The 26,309-nt window shown below is 37.0% G+C and overlaps 1 long non-coding RNA gene across 2 annotated transcripts in view; it reads left to right on the top strand.

The window, feature by feature from the left end:
• Positions 1-26,309, top strand: part of LOC138755716 (uncharacterized) — a 31,839-nt gene continuing 5,530 nt past the window's right edge. Inside the window, exons 1-2 of one of the 2 annotated variants that reach the window (XR_011352486.1) lie at positions 1-68; positions 5,011-5,232. This is a non-coding gene — a long non-coding RNA (uncharacterized lncRNA). Of the gene's footprint in view, positions 1,775-5,010; positions 5,233-26,309 lie in introns of both variants that reach the window. The other variant, XR_011352485.1, reaches the window with a different exon arrangement.

The following is a 26,309-nucleotide window of genomic DNA, read 5'->3' on the forward strand; positions in this document are numbered from 1 at the left end:
TCACACTTCAGTGTTTCATTGCCTCATTGAGAGTTTGCCATCAATAGTTCAGAATTAACTTGTAGAAAGTAAGTCAATGAAATAATTTCATCCAAATGTCAAAACAGTATTATCCTGCAATCATTTTTGATATCAATGAATTCACTCTGGCCTACATTTAGCTGAAACTTCAAAACAATTATAAAATTCAAAATGGCTATGCAGATGTGGGGGTGGAGGGGGGGGGGAGCGGAGAGGAGCATGATGGATGGAGGTGGATCGAAGACTCTCCCAAGGAATAATTTTAAAGCCTGAAAATAAGAACTTTTAAAATAATCTACAGTTGTTAAAAATCCTTGGAACTTATCTGTAACATGCTGGTAAAGAGAGCAAAAACCAAGTTAACAGAGAATAAAGAAATGATGAAAATGGAGAATGAACAGCCTATTTTAACACTGGAGCCTAGGGCGCAGGTTCTGATGCTTCCATGGACAACCCGGACAATGACAGCCTTCCTGAAGCTGGTCACAGTCCCACCTCCCCAGGGAGCTGAGGAAGATGGTGCTGGAGCTGTTCAGAAGTCTCCAGAGGAATACCAAAACGTTGTGCGCATGCGTGAAGGTTTATCCCCATGCATGCTCAAAAAGGTACGACCAGCTTCTAAATGGAGACTCGACAGCACCACATCTAGCACTGTCAGAATTGAGGAACTACAATTTGGAACCGTGCAGTCAGAAACACCTTTTTTTTTGAGACAGGTTGCGATACAGAAGAAAAGGGAGACCAAGAAGAATCAGGTGAAGAGCTTGAAGAAAGTCAAGTTCAACTATAAAGGATATTTCTTCATTAATGATGGGGCAATTTCAGATTTTAAAAGACAGACAGAATACTAGAACCGACATGATGAAGCATGCTGCAGAAGTTAATAAAGTTAAATTTTTTAAAAGTGCAGAAAGTGGAAATGGATGCGCAGTTTGTTAAAAATGATGTGAACATTTGTATTGACAAAATTGAGAGAGTTGAAACTTCTAGAAATATCTGGGAAAAACAGGAATAAATTGTTGGAAAAGATTGACATTGGAAAATCATAGTAGCCATAACAATGTCATTGTTGATCTTCGAGAAGATTTTGAAAGAAGTGAAAATCCTGTGGAATTTTTTCAGTAGTGGATTCCTAAAGTTCTGGGTGAAGAAAATGTTCCTAATGGAATTGAAATGGAGAGAGCTCACAGAGCCTCAAGGAAGAAGCCACTGCCCACTCAACCACCTAGAGCTGTATTAGTTAAATACTTACAGTATCAAAATAAAAAAAAAATAAAAGTTGCAGTCCAAAAGGCAAGACAAAATATGGGACCCATGATTATTGATGGAAATAAAATTTTCTTTTATGCTTATTTGAGTAAGATGGTGGTGGATAGAAGAACAGTTTAATCCAGTGAAAGAGATTCTTTAGAAGTTTACAATCAGGTGGATGGAACCAGAGAGGGATGGGGGAAGGAAAGTGAGAAAAACACATCCAGAAGTAGAGAAAGGAGATTAATTCCCTAACATTGGAAATGCAGAACACGAGATGTTGTTCCTATTGTTTATGGCTGGCCTCATTCCGACAGCTGAGATGGCCATCGATGGACAATTGGTGTGGGAATGGGAATTAGATGAAATGGCATGAAATCAGAAGCTTAGGATGGCCATTGCGAACAGAGTGGGTTTGCTCTGCAATACCTTCCCCAAGGCTGCAACTGATCTCACCAATGTAGAGGAGGCTCGACTGGAAGAACCACATATAGTAGATATGGTTGGTAGAAATGCACTTGCATTGGAACAAATACATAGAGGGAGAAATTTAGAATTCTCAATGTTAACTTCAGACCTTATGAAGTCTTATGGCATCAAGGGTACATGGAAAGGAAATCACTTCCTGATTTTAAAATGTGCCTTTCAACAACTGATTAATTTGGATACTAAAAAAAGTACATGATTTTGAAAACTTTCATCATTTTGTAGGACACACTGAAAACTCCCTGGATGGTCCAGTGAACTTTAGACAATAATGTTATTGCAGATAAGAAAGGCTATTACCATATTAATGCTGAATACAATAGTGTATTAATCAGTTAATAGAGGACTAATCCAGAGACACAGTTGATCTGGAGATAATGAATAAAAAATTAATAACTCAAATTTTTTCTAGCAATGGGATTTTTATATAAGGCTTTAAATTTTTCCAATACTTTTTTTAAATATAAAAAAATCCATTCTACTCTATCAAATGCCTTTTTAGCATTGGCAGGTTGGATTCCTCCTGAAAAATATGGATCAAAGAAATCAATTTCACAATGTTATCTGCAGAATAATGATTTTTAATAAATCCAGCTTGGTGTAAATGAATCAAAGCTGGTAAATATTTTGCCAGTCTATTTGCTAGAACCTTTGTTACAATTTTATAAATCAACATGTAACAATAAAGTAGGTGTACAAGATCCAGTTTTCAAAGGATCTCTCTTTCTTAGGAACAACTGTAATACTTGCCTGAGAAAAGAATCCAGAAAAGAATTAACCTGTCACTTCTTCCAATACTTGCATTAATAAAGGTATTAATAAATCTTGAATTTTTTTTATAAAACTCAGATGTAAATCCATCTTCACCTGGAAACTTCCCATTAGGCATAGATTGAAGTGCTTCTATAATCTCTCTACAAGTCAAAGAAGCTTCCAATTAAATAATATCCTGATAAGTTAAAGAAAGTAAATGAAGGTCGGATTAAAAAAATTATCAATTTTAACTTCATCTTTATCTGATTCAGAAGTATATAATTTCACATAAAATTCCCTAAATCTATCATTTATCTCTTGAGGTTTATATGTAATCATTTAATCCTTTCTAATAGCATTTATAGTTCTTGAAACCTATTCCATCTTTAATTGCCAAGCTAAAACCTTGTGGGCCCTTTCCCCTAATTCATAATATCTTTTGTTTAGTTCATTGTAATCACTTCTCAAACTTGTACATTTGCAATGAATTACACTGCAATTTCATATTAATCAAATGTACCTTTCTAGTTTCCGTTGAATTCTGTTGTAAATGCTTTTCTAAAATTTCTATCAACCTTTCCAATTTATTAACTTCAAAAAAAAAAAATGCTGTTTCTTAAATTTAGATGTAAAATTAATATTTCATCCTATTAGGTATGCTTTCAAAGCATCCCATAAAATGAACTTCCTATTAACTGAATCTATTTATTTTCAAAAATTGCTGTATTTTATATCTTATAAAATTACAAAATTCAACATTTTTAACAATAAAGAATTAAATCTCCATTGATATGTAGAATCTATCTTTTCTGAACCTGTACATGTTATTAATGAAAGAGAACAATCTGGTAATATTCTACTTTTATATTCAGCAGATATAACATGACCTTGCAATTGCACCAATATTAAAAATGAATCTATTCTAGAATAAGAATCATATCAAAATGAATAAAATGAAGTCTTTCTCATAAGGATTTAATCTCCTCCAAATATCAAATAAATTCATTTCTTTCATTAACATTAATAACAGTTTGCCATTTTAGTCCAAGTTACTGTTTCTGGAGATTTATCTAATAATGGATCCAAGCAACAATTAAAATCACCTCCAATCATAACTTTTTCATATGCCTGCATCAAATTAAGAATCTAATACAAATTTCTCATCATCTACATTAAGGGCATAAATATTCATCAACGTCCAAGATTCCAAATAAATTTTACAATTTACAACCAAAAGTCTACCTACTGATTCATTTACTGATTCCAACTTAAAATGATAATTTCTTATCCACTGTACTACCTCCCTCTACTGTACGGGAAGTGACCAATGCCACAAAGTAGCCAACTTCGGAAGGAGAAGCAAACAAAACCACCACCCCTGAACAGCACAATTAAAAAATAATTAAACATTTCAAGTATGGTAAACTTTCTCCAAGTCTCTATTAACTTAATCATCATCAATGTCAATTTCAACCAATTGATGGCATTTCCTTCCCTGTGCACCATTCTTCTTCCCTTCTTGAACTGGCCTCAATTATTGAAAAAGATGTTCTTGACTTCTCTTCTGTTTATTATTAGGCAAAGAGTTAGCAAAGGTAAGAGCTTCAAATTCATCAAAAAATATTGGGATTCACAAGAATACCTGGATATTTAAAAGCAAATTTATATCCTTTCTTCCACAATACAGCTTTGGCAGAATTAAACTCTTTATGATGTTTAATAAGAGCTTGACTCAAATCTGTGTAGAAAAAGACTATTATTCTTAACATCCAAAGGACCCTGACGTTTTCTTGCATTTTGAACTGTTACATGCAAGATCAATTCTCTATCCTGATAGCACAAATAGCTAATTAATATAGAATGTGGCGGATGTCCAAGAAGAGGCTTTTTCCTAATCGCTTTGAGCTCTGTCCAATTCAAAACCATTTGGAAAACAATCCTTTCCCAAAACATCAGGGATCCATTTCTGCAAACATTGCAGTGGATGTGCACCTTCAAAATCTTCCGGCAACCCAACAATGATAACATTTCTTAGACTGATTCTCCAGAGCATCAATCCTCTTTAATAAATCATTTCATTGGATTTCCCATCCAGTAAAAGAATCCTCCATCTGTCCCATTATTTCTTTACATTGCTCTACATCATGACATCATGAAATTTCTCTTCAATCTTCTTAATTTTATATTGTACTTTATCCACCAGATTCACACATTTTGCCACATCAGTCTTATTAAGATTTCCTCCTTCATCCCAGTAAATTGATCTTTCATAGATTAAAAAAAACCTTGATTCATCTGATTTGACATAGTTTCAAATTTTTTTTGACAAAATAGCAAATTGAATTGCAGGATCTACATAATGAAAAACACAAGGCTCTACCCTTGTATATCACTGTTTCTTCTTCTGTGTCTGGGTAAATGTCCTCCTCTTCAACTCCACCAATGATATCCCCTTCCTCCTCCTCCATTGAAACTGACAGCATCTCCACCTGTCCGCAGGTCTTCGTCCTCTTCCACCAACGGTCCAGCATCACTGGACCGTGAGGGATCGGTCACCCCCTCAGCATGAGCAGAACTTGATGCAACATGCATGTGCGAGTTCCTCAGTCAGGAGGAAGCCATCTTTGGGCTCCGGTGCCCTCTTCCATGTCAACTGTACCTTCACCGTAGATTGTCGCCGTGGACACAGGTGAAGTCAAGTCCCTGGGCTCCATCTCAAAGGTAGGCCCATGTTCTTCAGTGCTTGATAGTTGGTTCTGAATTTTATTTTAAAAAAAGTCTGTTCCTTTATCTTTCTCATTATTGCTGTTGGTAATACTTTAAAAACATTAAGTGTTCTTAAAGTTTACAGAAAAATTTTAAGATCGGGTTTTTAAATAGTTCTGTCGGGGGGGGGGGCATCCTTTCACATCTCCCACCTACGCCATCACACCATGAATGCCATTGAAAAGATCTACTAGACAAGGCTGTCCTTTGTATTAGTTATTGAACCTTTGGCTCAATTGATAAGGCAAGATTATATTAAGGATATGAAAGTGAAATTTGATGAATTTAAGATTAACTTATTTGCAGATGACGTTTTGATATACTTAACAGAAACTCAGAATTCTTTAAAATGGTTACATGATAGGTTGGAACAGGATGGAGAAATATTTGGTTATAAAATTAATTGCAGAAAAAAGTGCAATTATGTCATTGGTTGTAGTGGATTATACTTTTTGTAAAAATATTGTTAAATTTAAATGATCAGACCAAATTAAATACTTTGGTATTAAAGTAGATAGTCATTTTAATCATTTGTATGAATTAAATTACTTGTCTTTGTTTTATAAAATTAAAATGGATTTGAATCAATGGAAAGATTTACTGATAACATTAATAGGTAGAGTTAATTGTATTAAGATGAATATTTTTCCTGGAATACAATCTCTTTCAATCCTTTCCTTGTAAAGTTCATCAAAATTTTTTAAAGATTTGAATTCTATTTGTAAGGAAGTTTCTTTTTTAAATGAAGGGATAAAATGGTAAGGGTATCTTTACAAAAATTAACTTGGAAATATGAATTAGGTGGTTTACAGCTTCTGAATTTTCAAATTATAATGCAGCACAATTAAAATGTATTAGTAGAATGTTAGATTTGTAAAAAAAAAAAAATCATTGGTAAGGGCAAATATTGAATTGTCTCGAATTGGTGAGAAGATAGAATTCCATTTATAAATAAATTGTCCAAGTTATTACATAATTTTAATTCACCAATTTTGGTGAATTAACATTTAATGGAATTATGGAAATATGATAAATGAAGCAATAGATACACAAGGGAAAATTTCAAATAAGACACCTTTATATCAGAATAAACTTTTTCCTTTTACCCTTAATCAGTTTTTGCAATTTTGGGATCAAAAGGGAATTAAATTTGTACAAGATTGTTATGAAGCAGGTTATTTTATTTATTTTCAAAGAATGAAATAAAAATATGAAACATCATCAAATACTCTTTTTTGTAACCAAGACGATCTCAATTTGAAATTTTACTTGCAGAAGGCAGGAAGAAAGGATTTATATCTGAAATGTATTCATCATTACAGAATAAAATGCCCAAATTAGATTTACAAAACTCTATGTTAAAATGGGAAAAAAGATTAATCAGGATGATCGGAGAAATTTATGTATGATAGTATGACTAAAATTGTTAATGTGAGATAAAGATTAGTTCAATATAATTTTATACATCAGTTATATTTAACTCCAGAAAAATTAAGGAGATATAATTTAATTTCTTCAGATTTATGCTTTAGATGTCAAAAGGAAGTAGGCTTTTTTTTTTACATTCTACCTGGTTATGTGATATGGTAAAAACATTTTTGGAAGTGACTTAAAGAACTTTAGGAGTTATTTTTAAAGTTAAATTCTCATTGGATCCATTATTACTTTTGTTAGGTAATATTAAAATGTTGAGTTTGGAATTGAGACTAACTAGATTTCAAATTGCATTTTTGAGATTAGCATTGGATGTAGCCAGAAAATGTTTAGTGATTGAGTATACATATACAGCATATGGAATTGAGATCTTGGATTACATTGGAAAAAAAAACAATTTACATGATCTTTTTTTTTTAAATTGGGAGCCTTTATTTGGATTATATGGGTTTAAAATGTTGAATTCTCCAGCCACGCTGTAGTGGTGTTACTCTAATCCATTGTAATTAATGTTATTGTGGTCTATATCTTATTTATTTCTTTGGGGTTTAGGTTAGTTGGTTAGGAGAGATTGGGTATAGGGGGAATAGGGTGTTTTATATACCATGTATTTTTCATTGACCATATGTATTATTTGTTTTATGATTGTATGTATCATGGTTTAATACTTTAGATGAAATATTAAAAAACTGATCAAATTTTTCAAATATCTATGAAGAAAGAACTGGCTAACATAATCAAAGTATGACAGTTGGGAAATTTCAAATTAAATACATCTGAAATACAAACAAAACTGCTTAAGAAAGAATGTGGGTAACTGAGAAGGTGTCGTCCAACGGCATAAAGGAACCCTATCAACGTGATCACACCCTTTTCTCACTGATACCTTCTGGTAGATTAGAAGGTATAGAAATCTGAAGACCAGCATCTCTAAGTTCAAGAACAGTTACTTTCTAATAACTATCAGCCCTTGGACTCCTTGTTATACTTACCGTGGGCTGCTCTGATCCCGTATGAATGTTAAACAGCATGAAATAGGCAGAAGTAAAAGATCCTACATCCAACTGACCAGAATGAAGCTAGAGTCCTGTCGTATAGAATCCCAATACTAATAGCCAAATAAAAATCTAATACTATGGGGAAATAGTTGGTTCCAAGACCATCCAAATCTTCAAGATGATAATGTCTAGCCTAAGTGTTAAAGTCAAGGCTGGTGCAATTTCAATCACATCCAATCAAAATTACTGAGTAGACGATTCATCTCTGCTCCACCTCAGAATTCTCCTCAGATATGCCATCATGAAAAGGAGGCCTTCAGCCTATTCTGTCCACATGTCTGAAACTCAGAAGCAATTTGCTTCAAGAATGTGCAAATGTTAAAAGTGACTTTTCAGAAGAGATGCATGCTTTGAAAAATGAAAAATGTAATTTTCAAAAACATGTGCAAGTCACAGAATATGGAAAAGACAATGTGGTCAAATGAAAATATGGTGTACTTGATCAGCTCTTCAGAATTATTCATACTTTTAGCCAAGTCATTTTACAACTCCTCTTGGCATCTGCTAGGGATCATGAAAAATTCCATACTTGGGTCCAATTCATAAAAAGCAGGACAAGTTTATTCTAATTAACCCTCCGATCACCATCGTGAATCATGAAAGTGCTGAATACAAGAACCAAATTCTCTAGAGTCCAGACCGACTGACCAACAATAGGTTCGATGCAGGAAGAATGTTCCCATCATTGGGATCAGAGTCCAAAGTGCTGAAATGACGAGAAACTTCTTCACTCAAGAGTTGGGAACATGTGTAAACTCCTGCCACAGAAAGTTGTTGTGTCCAGTTCGCACACCCGCACGCCCGCCCGCAGGAGTTGGCTGTGGCCCAATAGATAAAAGGAATTAAGGGATATAGAGAGAAAGAAGAATAGGGTACTGAAGTCACATGATCTGCCATGATTCTATTTAATAATGGTGAAGGCTCAGAAGAGCTGAACAGCTGATGCCTGCACCCATTTTTAATTATACTAATAACCTAATTACCAATATTTAGCTTCGGTTGCAACTGGAGAACTTGGTTGCAGACCTCATTACACTTGGACCAAATGCCAATCAAAGAGCTCAATTCCAAAAGTTAGGGGAGAGTGATTATCTTTGACCTCAAGCTATTATCTAAGATTCCATTTTTCCTCAAAGAAAAGCATAGAATTTTGTCTCAATCTTCAAAACTGGCAGCAAAGGGTGGCACGGTTAGTGCAATGCCTTTGCAGCACCACCGATCAGGACTGGGGTTTGAATCCTGCGCTGTAAGGAGTTTGCATGGTCTCCCCATACACTATTGGCATAGTAGTTAACGCAATGCCTTTACAGCGCCAGCGATCAGGACAGGAGTTTGAATCCTGTGCTGTCTGTAAGGAGTTTATTCGTTCTGCCCATGTCTGCGTGGATTTTCCCTGGAGGTTCCGGTTTCGTCCCACCATTAAAAAAAAATACTGGGGGGTGGGGGGTAGGTTAATTGGGTGTAAATTGGACGACATTGACCCGAGGGCTGAAATGGCTCGTTACTATGCTGCAAGTCTAAATGTTTAAAATAAATTTAAGCAAAAGACAAATTGTGTTGTAGTTGAAATTAGTTCCAAAGTTAGAAGTGCAAGGATTTAAAAAAGAGTTAAGAGACTAATTACAAACAGCTGACCCATCTAATTCTCATACATTTAAAAAAAACACTAAAAACCCACATTATTGCTGTATATACGACCAGTCTCTGGAAGCCAGCTTGTTTGTTCACACAGAACAGAAAAAATCCCAGGACAGTGAGATCTTTTACAGAGCAAGCGGCTTCCTGGAACAAAAGAGGCAGGATGTGTAGCACAGCAGCGTCAGCGTCAAGTGTGATGCAAAACATGCTCGGGTAGAACCACTGCCTCACAGCTCCCATGATCTGGGTTCAATCCAGATAATCGCTCTTTAGTTCCGCTGTGCACCAAGCCAGGAAGTGGTTGAATCTTGGGAAGTGCATTTGCGGGACTGTGAACTTCAAGCCTCAAATAATACAGTACACGAACAGGCCTCTTGAACAATAATGTATGTCCTGTACAGGAAGCCAAATAAAATTGATCCCTTCTGCTGCATTAATTGGTGGTAGGGGTGAGACGTTTTGGGATTTCATGCTGTACTGGCACGGGTCTGCTCCGTTCAGACACATCAAGGGACCTCTGCATAGAACAGTTAAAAAACATTAAAGGTGATCGTAATGTTCAATAAGCTGGTCTATATCACCACAACCTATCACATTTCCCAAAACCCTCCCATGCACATACATATTCTAATGGCCGATTCATCTTATAACCAGAACGAAGATTGTGCATGAAACTAGAGTGCCCCAGGGATCCCATTCTTTGTGTGCCGGGCGTTAGCATGGATCCAGGTCGCTGGGAGATCGCAGTTCTATATAAATTAACAACTGTAGCCTTTTAACTCAATCTTTTAAATTATGAGCTCCATAAGAGTTTTCTGCTCCATTGTTTCGCTGTTCTGAACACCCACAGAAACGGGCCCCAACTCTGCATTTCCCCACACGAAACATCAAGAACAACAATTTTATTTGTCTGCTTATACTTTCGTCTTTCTCAGTTTTCATGCCATAACATTCTACCAAACTTCATAATTAAACTGAAAAGCTGCTGGACCAGAAGCAATGCAGTTTCTTAGTAGACATGGATTCAGATAGCACTGAGCACAAATCTGTGGTGTCTATTCATGATGCAGAGAGAGCGAACAAGCCATTTTACCCCCTCCCATCTCCTTGTAAAATGTGATTTAAAATATCTCTCCAACAATTATCACCAATCACTGATATCTAATATATATTTGTGCATGTTAATCTGTTTTCCATAGAAATCAATTTGGAGCTCTCTAGAGGTAACATTTGACATTGAATGTCATGACCATATTGAATTTAACCTTAGTTGCAGTGCTGTGTATCAATGTACATTCAGAATAAAAACAAGTGGTCATGTCATTTGAACGCTTAAAAATAAGTATGATTTACTGAATAAAACATTCCACTGTTATCTTCAAATAAGGATGTATTAGATCCAGGTATGGTCCTAACTCGTTGCAGTAGCATAGAGGTCCTGATTCGAAGGGGAATCAGCAAGAAATTTATTTCAGCAATGTATTACCTGTTCCAGTCAGAGGGACCCAAACCGGGCCTTCATAGGTCAAAAGAGAAAGATGGGAGTCGGACTTGGGCATTACAATTGGTGAGAGGTGCTGGTGCAACCTGTGCTGGGAAAGTATGACCACGGTCATTAATGCAAGTTACAGGCTGGTCCAGTATAACTTTTTGCACCAGTTGTACATAACGCCGCAGAAAAATCAACAAATAAAAACCAGAACTCCCAGATCAATGCTTTAGGTGCGGTGTTGCAGCTAGGACGTTTGTACATGCAACCTGGTCATGTGCCAAGGTGAGGCCCTTTTGGGTGGATCTAGGCCAAGTCCTGGAAAAAATTATAGGTAAACGATTCCCCCAGGACCCAGAGGTTTTCCTATTGGGGAATATAATGGACATAAGGCTTACAATGAAGCTGTCCAAATTTCAAATCCAATTTGTGTTCATTGCATTGGCAGTGAACTGGAATTGCAATGCGGTGACTTGGAAGTCTGACTCTATTCTTAGCATCGAGCGATGGAACAAAGAAATGCAAAGTTGCTTTTCCCTGGAGAAACTAACTTACAATCTGAGAAACAAATACAGTATCTTTCGGAAGATTTGATAGCCATTCATGCACTACATAGGTGCATGGAGGTGATTGTTCTACCACCCCCTGCTGCTACTTCCTCTCTCCCGCACTGATCCCAATCAAGTCAAGAATGAGCAGTGACCCAGAAGCCGTCCATTGAGCTGTAATAGTCCATTTCTTTTTAATTATTTGTACTCATTAATTTCCTTAATGTTAATGTGTGTTATTGTTAATGACATTGTAGTATGAACGAAACTTTTAGTTTTATGGGTGGAGGAAGGGGGTTGGGCAACGACGCGGGCTTGTGTATCTCTCTCTCTATTGGCCTGCGTGAAAAATTATAAAAATAACACAAGTGGTCAAACCCAGTTCAATATGGGCCCAAAAAGGCAAACCAACATTGGCAGAAGCTCTTTACCAGCCGATAGATTTAGATAAGAGATAAAGCAAGAGACTGCAGAGGAACATCAGTCTTACCTCACTGTTAATGCTTCCAGACAGGCAAGGCGCAAGGAGCAGGAAACAGTGCAGCAACACCAGGCCCCCAGACAAACAAGGAGCAAGAAGCAGAAGAGCAGTGATATACCCATCTGAATGCTCATGCTTCCAGACAGGCAAAGGGGAGGCAGCAGGAAACAAAACTGCAATAGCCCCTTTCACACTTGCAAGTGATCCCAGGAATCAAACACCAATCGGCCTTTAAAGTGGCAAGTGTGAAAGCAATATCAGTTTAATGCCGGCGTCAGATGACATCATCTCAGGTTGGGGATTGACTGACTTGTCACCTAGTACAATCCCTGGCATCTGCAGACCTCTGCGTTGCAATCAGGCAAGTGTGAAACAGGTGGGATTGAGATGACCCAAGTTTTTGCGCGAGTGCAGGAAGATTAAAATGAAGGTATAAAATTTTGGCATAGGAAAGTCACAGTGGGGGAGAGAGTGAGAGAGAGGAAATAAATAGCAATAATGGACTATTTTTAAACAACATGGGAAAATTGGTAGCACTATTGCACACAATTTATACAGACCAAGGGGAAAAAGCAATGGCGGACTCGACTTCAGAGAATGCCATGTGGCAGAGAAACCCCTTTATGAATGGTACATGTATACAATCAGTCATACAGCCCTTTCTCTGCCACATGGCATTCGCGGAGGGCAGGTACACCATTGCTTCCCCCCCCCCCCCACCCCCACTATATTTATAAACTGTACGTGATAGAGCTACCAACTTTCCCTCACTATTTAAATTGTATGCAATAGCGCTACAAACCATGCGGTTTAAATTGTGCACTAAAGCACTACCAACTTTCCCACCCTGTTTAAAAATAGTCCATTATTGCTATTTATTGCTTGAACTTTCCCACGATCCCTTATAACAACAACAGGGGCTGAAGGGTTCATACTGTGCTTTATTTTATTTTATTTATTTATTTTATAATTAGGCATGATTAATTTTGTTCAAATACTAGATCATAATACATTGATCAGGATTTAGGGCAGGTCCACCACCACTCAATGCGTCATGACATCACTAATGGAAGGTAGAACAGTCCTAACCCCGGGGATGGCTCATTGTAAGTGTAAAAGTGTTCAGTATCCCAGTTAGGAGAGATCAAGTGTGAAAAGCCAAACGCTCATTCCTATCCCAGAATATTGAACAGCCAATTTAATGGGATGCAAGTGTGCAAGAGGTTAAAACCAGACCCGCCTCAGTGCTCATGCCTTAGGACACACAAGGAGCAGGGAGCCAGGAAACTGAGGAACAACACCAAGCTTGCCTCAGTGCTGATGCTGCCAGGCATTCCATGAGCAGACCAGAGTCTTGTCAGTTTTCAAAAGCTATCCAATCCTACAGTGCCCCACTAATTTTTCCACAATGGTATTCTTTAGGACTCCTTTTGTCCAGTCTTTGACTTATCGTCAGCTCGTTACCTGATCCTTGTAGCGGCCCACTAACCGGAATGCGACCCAGTACACAGAATGGCTGGCGAACACGGCAACTGCTCAGACACTGACCTTCCTCCCAGGTGACCACCCGCAAGGTGGTAAACAGCAAGCAATAGCAGGAATGCCGCCCATTTGGAGATCAGCACTACTGTGAAATCACTCCTGACATCAGCAGCGAGGAGTGAATAGAAGCAGAGCTGCCAGTGCAATAAATCTTCTAACACCCTCCCTTGAGAATTATTCCTCCTCCCAAACTTTGGCCAGCTCCTCTCTCATGCCACAGAAGTTACCTTTACTCATTTGTGGCACCAACACATTGGACCATCATCCAGTTTCAAACTGAGGAATAAATTCTATCACATGATCACTGCCTCTAAATTGATCTTTTTTGCTTTAAGGGAATCCAATCAAATCTAGTTCATTACACAACACCAACTCCAGAATTGACTTTTTCCATCATGGGCTCTACCACAATCTGCTCTAAAAGAGATCTCGTAGGCATTCCACAAATTTATTTTCTTGGGATCGATCGGCAACCTGATTTTGCCCAGTCTACCTGCATTGTGAAGTCCTCATGACGACTGTAACATTGGCTTTCTTACTACCTTCTCCAACTCTAGTTGTAAATTTGTACTGCATATCCTGGCTGCTATTTGGAGACTTCTATGTGACTCCCACCAGGATCTTTTTACCCTTGCAATTTCTCAGGTCTACCAACAATATTCTACACATCTCTGATCTATGTTTTCTTGCCAAGGATTTGATTTCATTTTTTTTTTTAAAAAAACCAAAACCTCACCCATTCTACCCATTTGTCCATCTTTTTAATAGGATGTGAATCCTTGGATGTTTAGCCCCCAGCCATGTTACTCCTTGAGCCAAGTCTGTTTTTTCCTCACTACCAATTTCTAACTGTGCTTTAAACTCAACTACCTTGCTGTATTTGAATGCATGCAGCGTACACAACATTTTCACTCTCAAGTCCAATATCCCTTTCACATTTGTCTGTGTTGCCAAAGTTTATATTTTTATCCTTTTCTAAACTTTGTCCTAATTTTTATTCTGGAGTCTTCAATAACTTATCCATGCTCTCCTTCCATTTAGTTTTATCCACACTAGTCTAATATTTGCACCCATGACTATAAACTATAAATTTATCTACATCCCTAGTTATGCAGATCACTAGGTCACTGGACCCAGTACCCTTCAGGTGGAGCCTGTCCCATCAAAACAGCTCCCCCATTACTAGTGCCAACGTCCCACAAATCCACACCCATTTCTACACCAATCTTTGAGCATGCATTCTACTTCCTAATCTTATCAACCTGATGCCAATTTGCCTCAAGTAGCAATCCAGAGATTATTTTTTGTTGTGCTTTTTATATTTAGTCCCTTGGTACTCAAATTCCTTTAGCAAAACCCCTTTCCAAGTATTACCTATGGCACTGTATCTACATGGACCATAACAGCTGGATCTTTCTCCTCCACTCTAAATTACACTGCAGGCAAGACAACGGAACCAAGGCACGTTCAGAATGTTGATCCTCGCCACAGAAAATAATTTCTATTCTTCTATGCTATTCCCAATTGCCATTTAATTTCTCTTCTCTATCTCTACTGAATGATCCCCTGAACTGCAAAGCTGAGTCTCCTCCAACATTATTTCTTGGATCCCTCTACCTACCTCACTATCAGTCACACCCTCTTAAATGATTGCATATGGTATTTAAAGCAATTAATCTAATGAGCTTAACTACCTCCTGAAACAGTGTCCAGAACTCTTCCCCCTTGCTGATGTGCATTTGAAGCTCAGTTTCCAGATCATCAAATGTGACCCCGAGTTCCTCAACACATGGTACTGAAGATGTGTTACCTGGAACTGCAACAGTGCCTATTAGCCTCTGCATCCAACATATTATCCCTGTAATTTCTTCCACGTACTGTATCCCACCACCAGACAAATCTTTCTCTCTCTGCCTCCCTCCATAACTCCCTTGTCCACTCATCCCTTCCCTCCAATCACCCCATTTGGCACCTTCTCCTGTGACTGCAAAAAATGCCATACCTGCACCCACACTCCTCTCACCACCATTTGGGGCATCAAACAGTCCTTTCAAGTATAGCAACACGTAGGAGTTATCTCCTGCATCCAGTAGTCCCACTGTAGCCTTCTCTACATTGAAGAGACTGGACACAGACTGGGAGAGTGCCTCACTGAACACCTTCTCTGTCCGCACCAGTGAAAGGGATCTCCCTGTGGCCAACCACTTCAATTCCGCACCCCACTCTCATTCTGAGATGTCTGTCTCACCAAGACTATTGTAAATTGAAGGAGCAAAACCTGATTTTCCATCTGGGCACTCACCAACTGCAAGCCATCAACTTCTCCAGTTTCTGCTAGTCTACTCTGTTGTAACTCCCATACCTCATCCTTACTCCTCTTTCCTCCAGTTCTCAGACCCCTTCCCTCTCCATTCAGAGCCATCCCTCCTTTGCTTTCTGATGTGCCCTCCTTCCCTTATCCATCTATTACCTCCTGTATTTGGGACTGTGCTCCTCCTTCCCTTCCCCAACATTTTTCATCCCTTGATGAAGGACTCAAGCCCAAAATGCTGGTTATGTATCGTTTTGCTGCATAAAGGACACTGTTTGACCTGCTGAGTTTCTCCAACATTGTGCTTTTATTTCAAGCATAGTGTCTGCACTTTCATGTTTTAACCACCACCTCTCCACCAAGGCCACCAGCCCATTTCATGTAGCTACAGCATATCTCCTGACCATGCATCCCCATTTAGTTTTAATCTGGTGTTGTTTATTTAATTGCTATGTTGCCAGAAACCTCATTTAGTTTATCATCTGATTTTACATATTCAACCTGATAAATCACATTAAAAATAATAAAGATCACGTCATAAACTAGAAAATACATTTTTCAATAGGTTTGCTCCCTGAAAATAAATGGGTCTATGATAGACAACTTCAAGATGAACACAAAGATAATTTCAGATTTGCTGTATCAAATAGGAAGTTGGAGAAACATTAAATTACCTGTAACCTTTGTTGAATTTAGCATGTTTGATCACATCGTGACGATGACACGATGCGTTAGATCAACTGACCTAAAAACATTTTGCGCCGATTGTCATTTGTACTCAACATCTGATACCTCTCACGTCAGTGTCCAACAATATAGTCAGCTGGCATTGATGAATTCACTGATACCGATCTTCCATGGTCACAATGTCCTGGTGAAACCTTTCATCACTGACTGCACCAAGATCAGCAGGGAAGATCAAGTGTGAATGCAGGAAATGAATTTTCAATGACATGTTGCACTTAATGGTTTTGTAGCTTGAAGCATGTTGTCAGTCAGATGGATTAATTTGGTGCTCTGTATTTGCCAAATTCTCAACAGCATCTTTAAATGCCTTCCATGCTATTTTCTCCTGCCTGACTGGCAGATCATCGAACTGTTATTGATAATGTGTGATTTGTGGTCCAACAAAAATTACTTCTTTTAATCTTGGCATCAATTATTCTTAGAAACACCTGTCTCAAATAGCAAAATCCATTAGCTTCTCTGGAGGCTTTGGAACTGGCAAATTGTTGTCATGCAGCGCTCATGGTTGAAGGCAGATTGGGGTATTCAATAGATTTCTTATTTTTAGCAGAGAAGCAAAATGCATCGATCAAACAGAAGTAGCAGTCCGTAACACAATCCTTCTGCTCTTACTACATCATTGGTTACTGCAAAGTGGCATCAATTTCAGAGTACCTCTGAGCCAAGCTTTCAGGGTGACTGCACTTGTTGCACAATAAATGTAGAGAGCCTAGAGTTCATTTTGGTCACCAATTTTACAACCAAAATAGAGCTCATAGGCTTTCTTAATAAGTGCAGTCATGCTGCATCTTTGAGCCTTAAGTGTATACTCGTCATACACGTATCAATGTATCACAACTGTTGAGACATTTCTGCTGCATCGAATATTCCTGAAGACAATAAATGCTATTGTTAAGTAAACTCACCATGCTATTGCTTGAAGAACATGTGCATCAACATGCATTCAATCTATATCAGTATCAGTGCAATGCACACCATCTGTATATGTGAGCAGCTTCTATAGCCGACTGCCTTTATCCTGACTAAGCATGCACAGAGTCAAGACATTTGCACAGCACCTGGATATATGCAAGTATGCTTGGGCTAACCAAAACACTTTCTTTGTAGACTGAAAATATGAAAGGGCGGGGGGAAATTTTTTTTTTTTTTTTTTTTTTTTTAAATCACAAAATTAGGTAATATCTAAAAAAACTGTACATGATTGAAAACTTTTAAGGTGTTTTTTCATGATCAGCAGCCCCAAATCTGTAAAATATACCCAAAGGTGTTCAGCAAACAAATTCTTCATTGACCAGTGTAATCAAAATATTGGGATTACTTTCACAGTTACAAGGTACTGTTCATCAGTTTCACAGCCTATGGGAAGAAGCTATTCCCCAGCCTGGTAATCCTCATTTTGATGCTCCTGTACCACCTTCTTAATTGTCATGGGTTGAAGATATTGTGCCTTCTATTGTAAGGTCTTTACATTTCCTTGAGCCCTATTTACAGAACACTCAGTAAATATAGTCAATAGAGGAAAGGGAAACTCCAGTGATCCTCTCAGCTGCTTTAATGATCCTGTATAAACTTCCAATCTGATACTTTGCAGCCAGACAGGATATTCTCAATTGTGCTCCTGTAAAAGGTTGTCAAGATGGGGGCTTGTGGTCTTCCCCTCCTCAGGAAGTGTAGGTGCTACTGTGCTTTCCTGTCTAATGAGGTGGTGTTGCGACTCCTGGATAGACCGTCCCTTGTATGCATGCCAAGGATCTTTATGCCCTTCACAACTTAACCATTGATGTGTTTTGGAGAATAGTCGCCCATTGTCCTCGAAGTCCACAATCATCTCCTTTGTCTTAACAACGTTGAGACTCAGGTTGTTGCTCTTTCAGCATTTTACAAGCCTTTCAACATTCTCTCTGTAATGTGACTTGTCATTTTTGCTGATGAGCCCCAACTACTATCGTATCATCCACAAATTTGATGTTTCTTTTGGAAATGAAACTGGCAGGATAGTAATGAGTCAGCAGAGTGAACAATAGTTGACTGAGCACACAGCCCTGAGGTGTTCCAGGGCTCAGTGTGATAGGGCTTGAGGTATTGCTGCCTACCCAGGCAGACAAGCCCTCTTGACAAATAGTTTGTCAAAGTGAATAAAGAGAGTAAAGTGTCTTACCTAATTCCCTCTGAAGCCTCGAGACAAGGCCTCCAAGTCACACTCCACAGTGGTGGGTCTTCTTGAGCTTCCCTTCCTTTTATTGGCTCTGGTTAATTAGTCAAGCTCAGCACTCACCTTGCTAGTGTATTTTTTTTTAATTCCCTGCTCTCACTCACTTTTGCCCCAATACCTGCCTCTGGAAATGACCCACCAATTTAACTGAATTCCTTGATGAAACAAAGGTTGATCAAGGTTGCGTAATTGGACGCAAAGGGTTTAAAATGACATTGAATAAAGCAGCATACAACAGATGAGATTAAAGAAAAGATCCATCCTGGTGATAGAGGTTTTGAGAGTGGAGACATAGGTGTTGTGAAATTTACCCAAAATCTAGCATTATTTGTAATTCTGTGGCTTATTTAAGAGATAGCCTAGGCAGGTATTGTAGTTCAATTTAAATATTTACTATCTATATAGAGAATAATATGGAGCATAGTTACCAAATTCAAGAGAACACCAACATAATACACCAAAGTGGGCAGAATTGAGAGATGTAATTAATGCACCAATAGTTCAATCAAAATGACATTTTTGATTGGTTGCAAGAGCAAAGGTCTGAGGGTACAGCTCAAAATTTTCAAAAGAGAGGCTAATTTAATAGCCCAAGAAGAAAGCATCTGAATCTCATCTTTATAACCCCCATTATTGACCAAATAACCAACAAATTCTCAGTGAATATTTAAAAGCATTTGGTTAAGCTTCCATCCTAATCCTCTGAGCATTCTGCTCTCGAAAGGAAATGAGACCATTAAAACATTAGAGTAGGGTTTTGCAATATAATACTCAGGTTAAAGCTCAGTTCAGAAAGTAGATGCTTTTTTTTCAGGATCTGAGTAGATGCAGCAAAACACCATTTATTGCCCATCCCTAATTGCCCTTGAGAAGGTGATGAAATAATCAAATACAAGGTTTAGTGTTTAAGTTACGGAGTTTGGAAAATTAAATGTGGATTTTTATAGTTTAAGGAGCCTTCTTTTTAATTATTAATGAAAAGATTATTACAAAAGTTTAAGGTTTAATGCACATGTTCTTTTCATGAAAGGAGACACGACTCCATTTTCACAACTTTAATAAAAGATTCATGATTAACCCCATTAGGTTTAAATCGTGGAGTATTAAAGGTATAAATGGGAAATTAAACGTCGTAGGGCAGGGGTGTCAAACTCAAATTCACGGAGGGCCAAAATTAAAAACTTGGACTAAGTCAAGGGCCGAACTAAATATTTATTGAAAATTTTCAACAACATCTGCACGTTTTCTCTTCTTTCAACATATGTAATGTTAAACTTTTTCTTATTAAAATAAGTGTTTAATAATAGTTTTGGATAAACTCTTTCCAGAAGCATTAACAAATGAGAAATAAAATATTCAATAAATAATATTTCTCTATGCTAGTGTGCTGTTGAATAGTAAAAATCTGAGGGCTATTGAGAATGTGGGAGAATAACATGAGGTGACCATTTCAATAACAATAATTTAATTATTATTAAATGCCCATATTAGGTATTTAAAGGCTGATATTGTTTTTCTTCAAGAAACTCATTAAGAATTTTGATCATGTTCAAATGGAAGGGACAATGTTTTCATTCGTAATGATGCTAAAATCAGGGAAGTTTCCTATTCAAGACAAACAAGGTAGTTATATTATTCTATTCTTTGGCTTGGCTTCGCGGACGAAGATTTATGGAGGGGGTAAAAAGTCCACGTCAGCTGCAGGCTCGTTTGTGGCTGACAAGTCCGATGCGGGACAGGCAGACACGGTTGCAGCGGTTGCAGAGGAAAATTGGTTGGTTGGGGTTGGGTGTTGGGTTTTTCCTCCTTTGTCTTTTGTCAGTGAGGTGGGCTCTGCGGTCTTCTTCAAAGGAGGTTGCTGCCCGCCAAACTGTGAGGTGCCAAGATGCACGGTTTGAGGCGATATCAGCCCACTGGCGGTGGTCAATGTGGCAGGCACCAAGAGATTTCTTTAGGCAGTCCTTGTACCTTTTCTTTGGTGCACCTCTGTCACGGTGGCCAGTGGAGAGCTCGTCATATAACACGATCTTGGGAAGGCGATGGTCCTCCATTCTGGAGACGTGACCCATCCAGCGTAGCTGGATCTTCAGCAGCGTGGACTCGATGCTGTCGACCTCTGCCATCTCGAGTACTTCGACATTAGGGATGAAAGCGCTCCAATGGATGTTGAGGATGGAGCGGAGACAACGCTGGTGGAAGCGTTCTAGGAGCCGTAGGTGGTGCCGGTAGAGGACCCATGATTCGGAGCCGAACAGGAGTGTGGGTATGACAACGGCTCGGTATACGCTTATCTTTGTGAGGTTTTTCAGTTGGTTGTTTTTCCAGACTCTTTTGTGTAGTCTTCCAAAGGCGCTATTTGCCTTGGCGAGTCTGTTGTCTATCTCATTGTCGATCCTTGCATCTGATGAAATGGTGCAGCCGAGATAGGTAAACTGGTGGACTGTTTTGAGTTTTGTGTGCCCGATGGAGATGTGGGGGGGCTGGTAGTCATGGTGGGGAGCTGGCTGATGGAGGACCTCAGTTTTCTTCAGGCTGACTTCCAGGCCAAACAAATGCCAATGTACATTCTCCAAACACTGACAAGCCAGAATTTTTGAAAGATATTTTTCTAGCCCTACCTGATTTAAATACTCACTGATTTTGGGAGGGGACTTTAATTGTTGGCTACATATTGATCTAAATGATTCTTCCTCTACATCGCCTATTCTAAGTAAATCTGCAGTTGCAATCCATTCTTTAAAAAAAAAACCAAATTTGAGTATTTCAGATGTTTGGCATTGTTTTAATATCCTAATTACAGAGAATATTCTTTTTGTTTTCTTATGTGCATCATTCCTATTCTAGGGTTGATTATTTTCTAATAGATAGACAATTGATTTAATTGACCAAATCATGTGAATATCAAGGAATAGAGTAATATGTGATCACGCTCCTGTTATCTTGTCTTTGAATTTTCCCGATATTTCTTTTACAAAATGGCATATGCGTTTTAATTCTACCTTGCTCTCATAATTTTTTTTAATTTATGGAAGAACAAATATAGTTTTTCTTCACTACAAATTTTTCAACTATTTCTAATCTGATTAGTCTGGGATACTATGAAAGCATATCTGAAGGGGCAAATTATTTTCTTATACAACTCATATAAAGACTAATAAAATCCTATTATAGGTTGGGGTTAGAAATTAGATCCGTTAGACATTTTTCTTCTTTTCTTTTAAAAAAATCAATAACATGGATCATACGCATCGTGTTTACCGCTGCTTACTATATGTAATTTTAATTTACTATTACCTGAACATTATAAATTATGTTATCAGTGTATCTATTTTTAAAAAAAAAACAGTAAAAAGAATGAAAAAAGAAAAAAATTCTGATTTATACAAAAGGAGAGTTAAACTTAAAACTAAATTTGATCTTCTTTCTATTTATCCCATTGAACAGCAACTCTTGAAAAGCAAGAGGTAGTTCTACATGCATGGTGAAAAGTACAATAAACCTTTGGCTAGCCAACTGAAAGGAATGGCTGCTAAAAGACTAATAAGATTCGGATGGAAGATTGTTTAAGGTTATATGTGAGTGGAAAAGGAAGGTTGTGAATCACTGCTTGAGACCCAATTGTTACTGAAGTATCTTACTTGAGAAAAATTATTATTGGCCCATTTTCTTTGGACTTATGAAACTGTGCACCAAACAAGTCAATTAGGTACAATTAAAACAGTGGTTTTCATCCTTTTTCTTTGCACCCACATACCACCTTAAGCAATTCCTTACTAATCACAGAGCGCCTACGGCACAGAGATTACGTAAGATGGTGTGTGAAGGGGAAAAAAAATGTTGAGAACCACTGCTTTAGAGAATTCTATTCTAGATTGTACACTTCTGAATCTAACGATTGTACACCAATGTTGGTTTTTCTGGACCGCTTTAATCTGTCTACACTCTCTCAGAATAAATGTACAAGTCTGGAGGCATCCATTTCTCAAGAGGAAATACTCTGCAATTTCCTATTTACAGTCTGGCAATGGAGTATCCATCAGGTCCTGGAATTTTATAAATCCTTTTTCCAAATTGTTTGTGCCTCATTTTAACTGTGTTTAGTGAATCATTTAAACATTGGAATCTTCCATTATCTATTAATGAAGCTTACTCTCTCTCTTACTTGCTTCTGATAGGTCTATTTTGTTACAATCTAGATATGAAGATTTTGTCCAAAATATTGGTCCATAGATTGGAGAATATTTTACCATTCATCATTTCTGAAGATCAAATTGGTTTTATTAAGAATCATTATTCTTCTTTTAATATACACTGCTTATTGAATATTTTATATTTACCTTCTACTCCTCCCACTGAATTTGTTCTTTCTTTGGATGCAGAGAAGGCTTTTGATCAGGTGGAATGGGGTTATTTATTTGACACTTTGGAAAAATTTAATTTTGGACCATGTTTTATTAAATGGATTAAATTATTATACTTATGTCCTACTGCCACAATTCTTACTAATTCACAGCAATCAAAACCTTTCAATCTTCACCAGGGTACTCGCCAAGGTTGTCCTTCAAGTCCTTTGCTTTTTGACTTGGAATTAGAACCTCTAGCAATTACTTTTCGTGAAAGTAAACATTTCATAGGGATACACAGGAATAGTATCAAACACAAGGTTTCCTTATATACAGAGGATCTTATGTTTTTTTTATATCGAATCCAGATGTTTCTTTACCAAATCTATTAGCTTTATTTTCTCATATTAGTCAATTCCCTGGGTATAAATTGAATCTGCATAAATTAGTTAAGTTAAGAGTACTGCAGTGTGGCTTAATTTATTGAAGCAGTGGACTAAAAGACATGCAGAAAATCTTATTCCTTTAAATGGTTCTATAATCAAAATATTCTAATTTCCCTTATAATATTGTGAAAGATCAATTTATATATCTTGATATTACAATTACTAGGAGTTTATAAACACCTTTTTAAATAATACAATTTTTTTTAACCTAATCAGGTTAAATTATTGTTAATGAAATAGTCACCTTTATCTATTCCCATGATTGGACATATTAATTATATTAAAATGAACATTTTATCTCTTTCAATCAATACCAATTTTTAATCCCCAAATCCTCCTATATATGGCAAGAAAAACACGCTCGCTTAAATAAAGCTCATTTTCAAAAGCTAAAAGGAATGGTAGATTGGCATTTCTTAATTTTAGTTGTTATTATTGGGCAGTCAATATACATAATTTGCTTCTTTTGTTACCTTTCAATAAATTAGTTGACTGCCTTTCAATAAATAGAAATGGAACTGAATTTTATTAAACGCACATCTACATTAGCAATTCTAGGTTTTTTTTTATCATCTTCTTTATATAAACTAATTGAAAATCCAATAATGAGACATAGTTTGAGAATATGGGCACAATTTAGAAAGTTTTTTTTTATTTCAGAGTATTTTGTCTTGCCAGATTACATCCAACCAACTTTTTCAACCATCTTTACGAGATACTGTATTCAGAGTGGCATAGATTAGGTATCAAATGTTTTAAAGTGCTTCTTATTAAAAAAAAAAATTTGCTGCCTTAGAACAACTGGTGGTAAAAATTTTAAATTACCAATCTTCTTTTTTTTATATATAAAAAATATTTACGAATTAGACATTTTGTTCAAAGACCCCTGACTTGCTGCAAAATCCTGATGCATACATTTTAGATTTACAGCTTTCTCATAAAGATTCAATATCAATTATTTATAACAATTTGCTGGACTAAAGTATAGCCTCATAAATTAAGATCAAGGATTTAAATTTATCATTTTCAGATGAGATTTGGGACTCTATTTGTAATCTGATTAATACTACCTCCTTTTGTGCACGACATTGTTTGTTGCAATTTAAAATGGTCCAGAGTATAGATGTCTAAAATTAAATCTCATTTTTATTCAAATATAAATGTGACAAATGCAAATTTTTTAATGCTTCATTGATTCAAGTGTTCTAAACTTCCTAATCTAGAAAAAATTTGAAAAGACATATTTCAAATGTTATCAGTGATTCACAAGGTCAAATTAGAACTTTGCCCTTTAATTACCTTATTCGGATTATTTCACCTCAAAACTGAATTTTATCTTTCATTTCATTGATATCCAGTATTTTGATTAAATGGAAATACAATATCCACCTACACACACACACAAAATGGTTAGGTGATATCATGTCTTATCTAAGACTAGAAAAAAATTAGATAGCTATTAAAGATTCAAATAGCAACTTCCAAAAGATGTGGGGCCCATTTATAGAATATTATTTTTAGATGCTTTTGGTGCTGTGCTGTCTGGTTCCTAGTTGATGTCACTGGATTCCCATGTAATTTTTTTTTTTTAAACTTCACTTAGTGGTAGGTTTTTTTTACACTTTTGATTTTGTTATTAGATTAGATAACAGTTTTGTTTCATTGCAAATAATGTAAACATTTGATAAAATTATTATAGGAGAAGGAAAGACAATTGTAAACCTTTATGTTAAATTTTTAATTGTTATGATTGAGCTCTGGATTTCCTTATTATGATAATATTGTATCATGTTTTAATTTATTAATTTCTTGAATCTTGTAGTGTATTGTACAATTGTACTTTTCAATTGTTTATATTGTAAAAAAAATCAATAAAAATATTTTTAAAACGAGGTGATGATAGGCCACTGCAGCAAGTTCGGTGGACACAGTATTACATTATTGAATAGTGCCAAGGAACAAGATTTTCTGCATGTCTTCGAGTCCACTGCTTCAATAAATTAAGCCACACTGCAGTACTCTTAACTAATTTAGCAATAAAATTAGAATAGATGGAGGGAGTCCTTATAGAGAACCATAAAATGAGGGGCATTGATAAGATGAATGGTCACAGTCCTTTCCCCCCCCCCCCCCCCAGGTAGGAGTAAGAGGGAGGACTTTAAGGGAACAAAACTGCTCCCCATACCTGACCCACCTCCCTCCATACTCAGAGCTCTGAGAAGAACCAACTACACAAAATTCCCCCCCCCCCCCCCACCCCATACAGAGAGTATTGGGTATGTGGAATGAGCTACCAGGTGAACTGGTAGAGGCAGGTATAACTACAGCATTTAAAATGCATCTGGATAGGTATATGGGCCAAATGCACACTTAACAGGAATAGAGCGGGCAAGCATCTTGATCAGAATGGATGAGTTGGTTTCCATACTGTACAAACTTATGACTAGAACTATCCAAAACAGATACTTAATTATTCAGATAAGCAATCATTAGTGGCCCACTACCACAGTCCTTTTGGTTAGAAACAAAAACAGGTAAAGTACCTGCAGCAAATTGTAAAATCCTTCTCATTTGATCTCTTAATCTAATACAGAAAGTCCAAATCCCAACAGTAAAACCTGTAGTTTAAAATCTGAACAATAGCTGCATACATCACTAACACCAAATAAATGTTCAGCATTGTAAGTTGTTCGGAAATAGTACTCAGGAAATGCAGGCCTACATCAGAGCTTCAAAAGGGCATTCAGTATTGACAAGGAATGCAATCATGAGACTAATATTAC

The sequence above is a fragment of the Narcine bancroftii genome, chromosome 2, assembly GCF_036971445.1.
Source record: "Narcine bancroftii isolate sNarBan1 chromosome 2, sNarBan1.hap1, whole genome shotgun sequence".
Lineage (NCBI taxonomy): Eukaryota > Metazoa > Chordata > Chondrichthyes > Torpediniformes > Narcinidae > Narcine > Narcine bancroftii.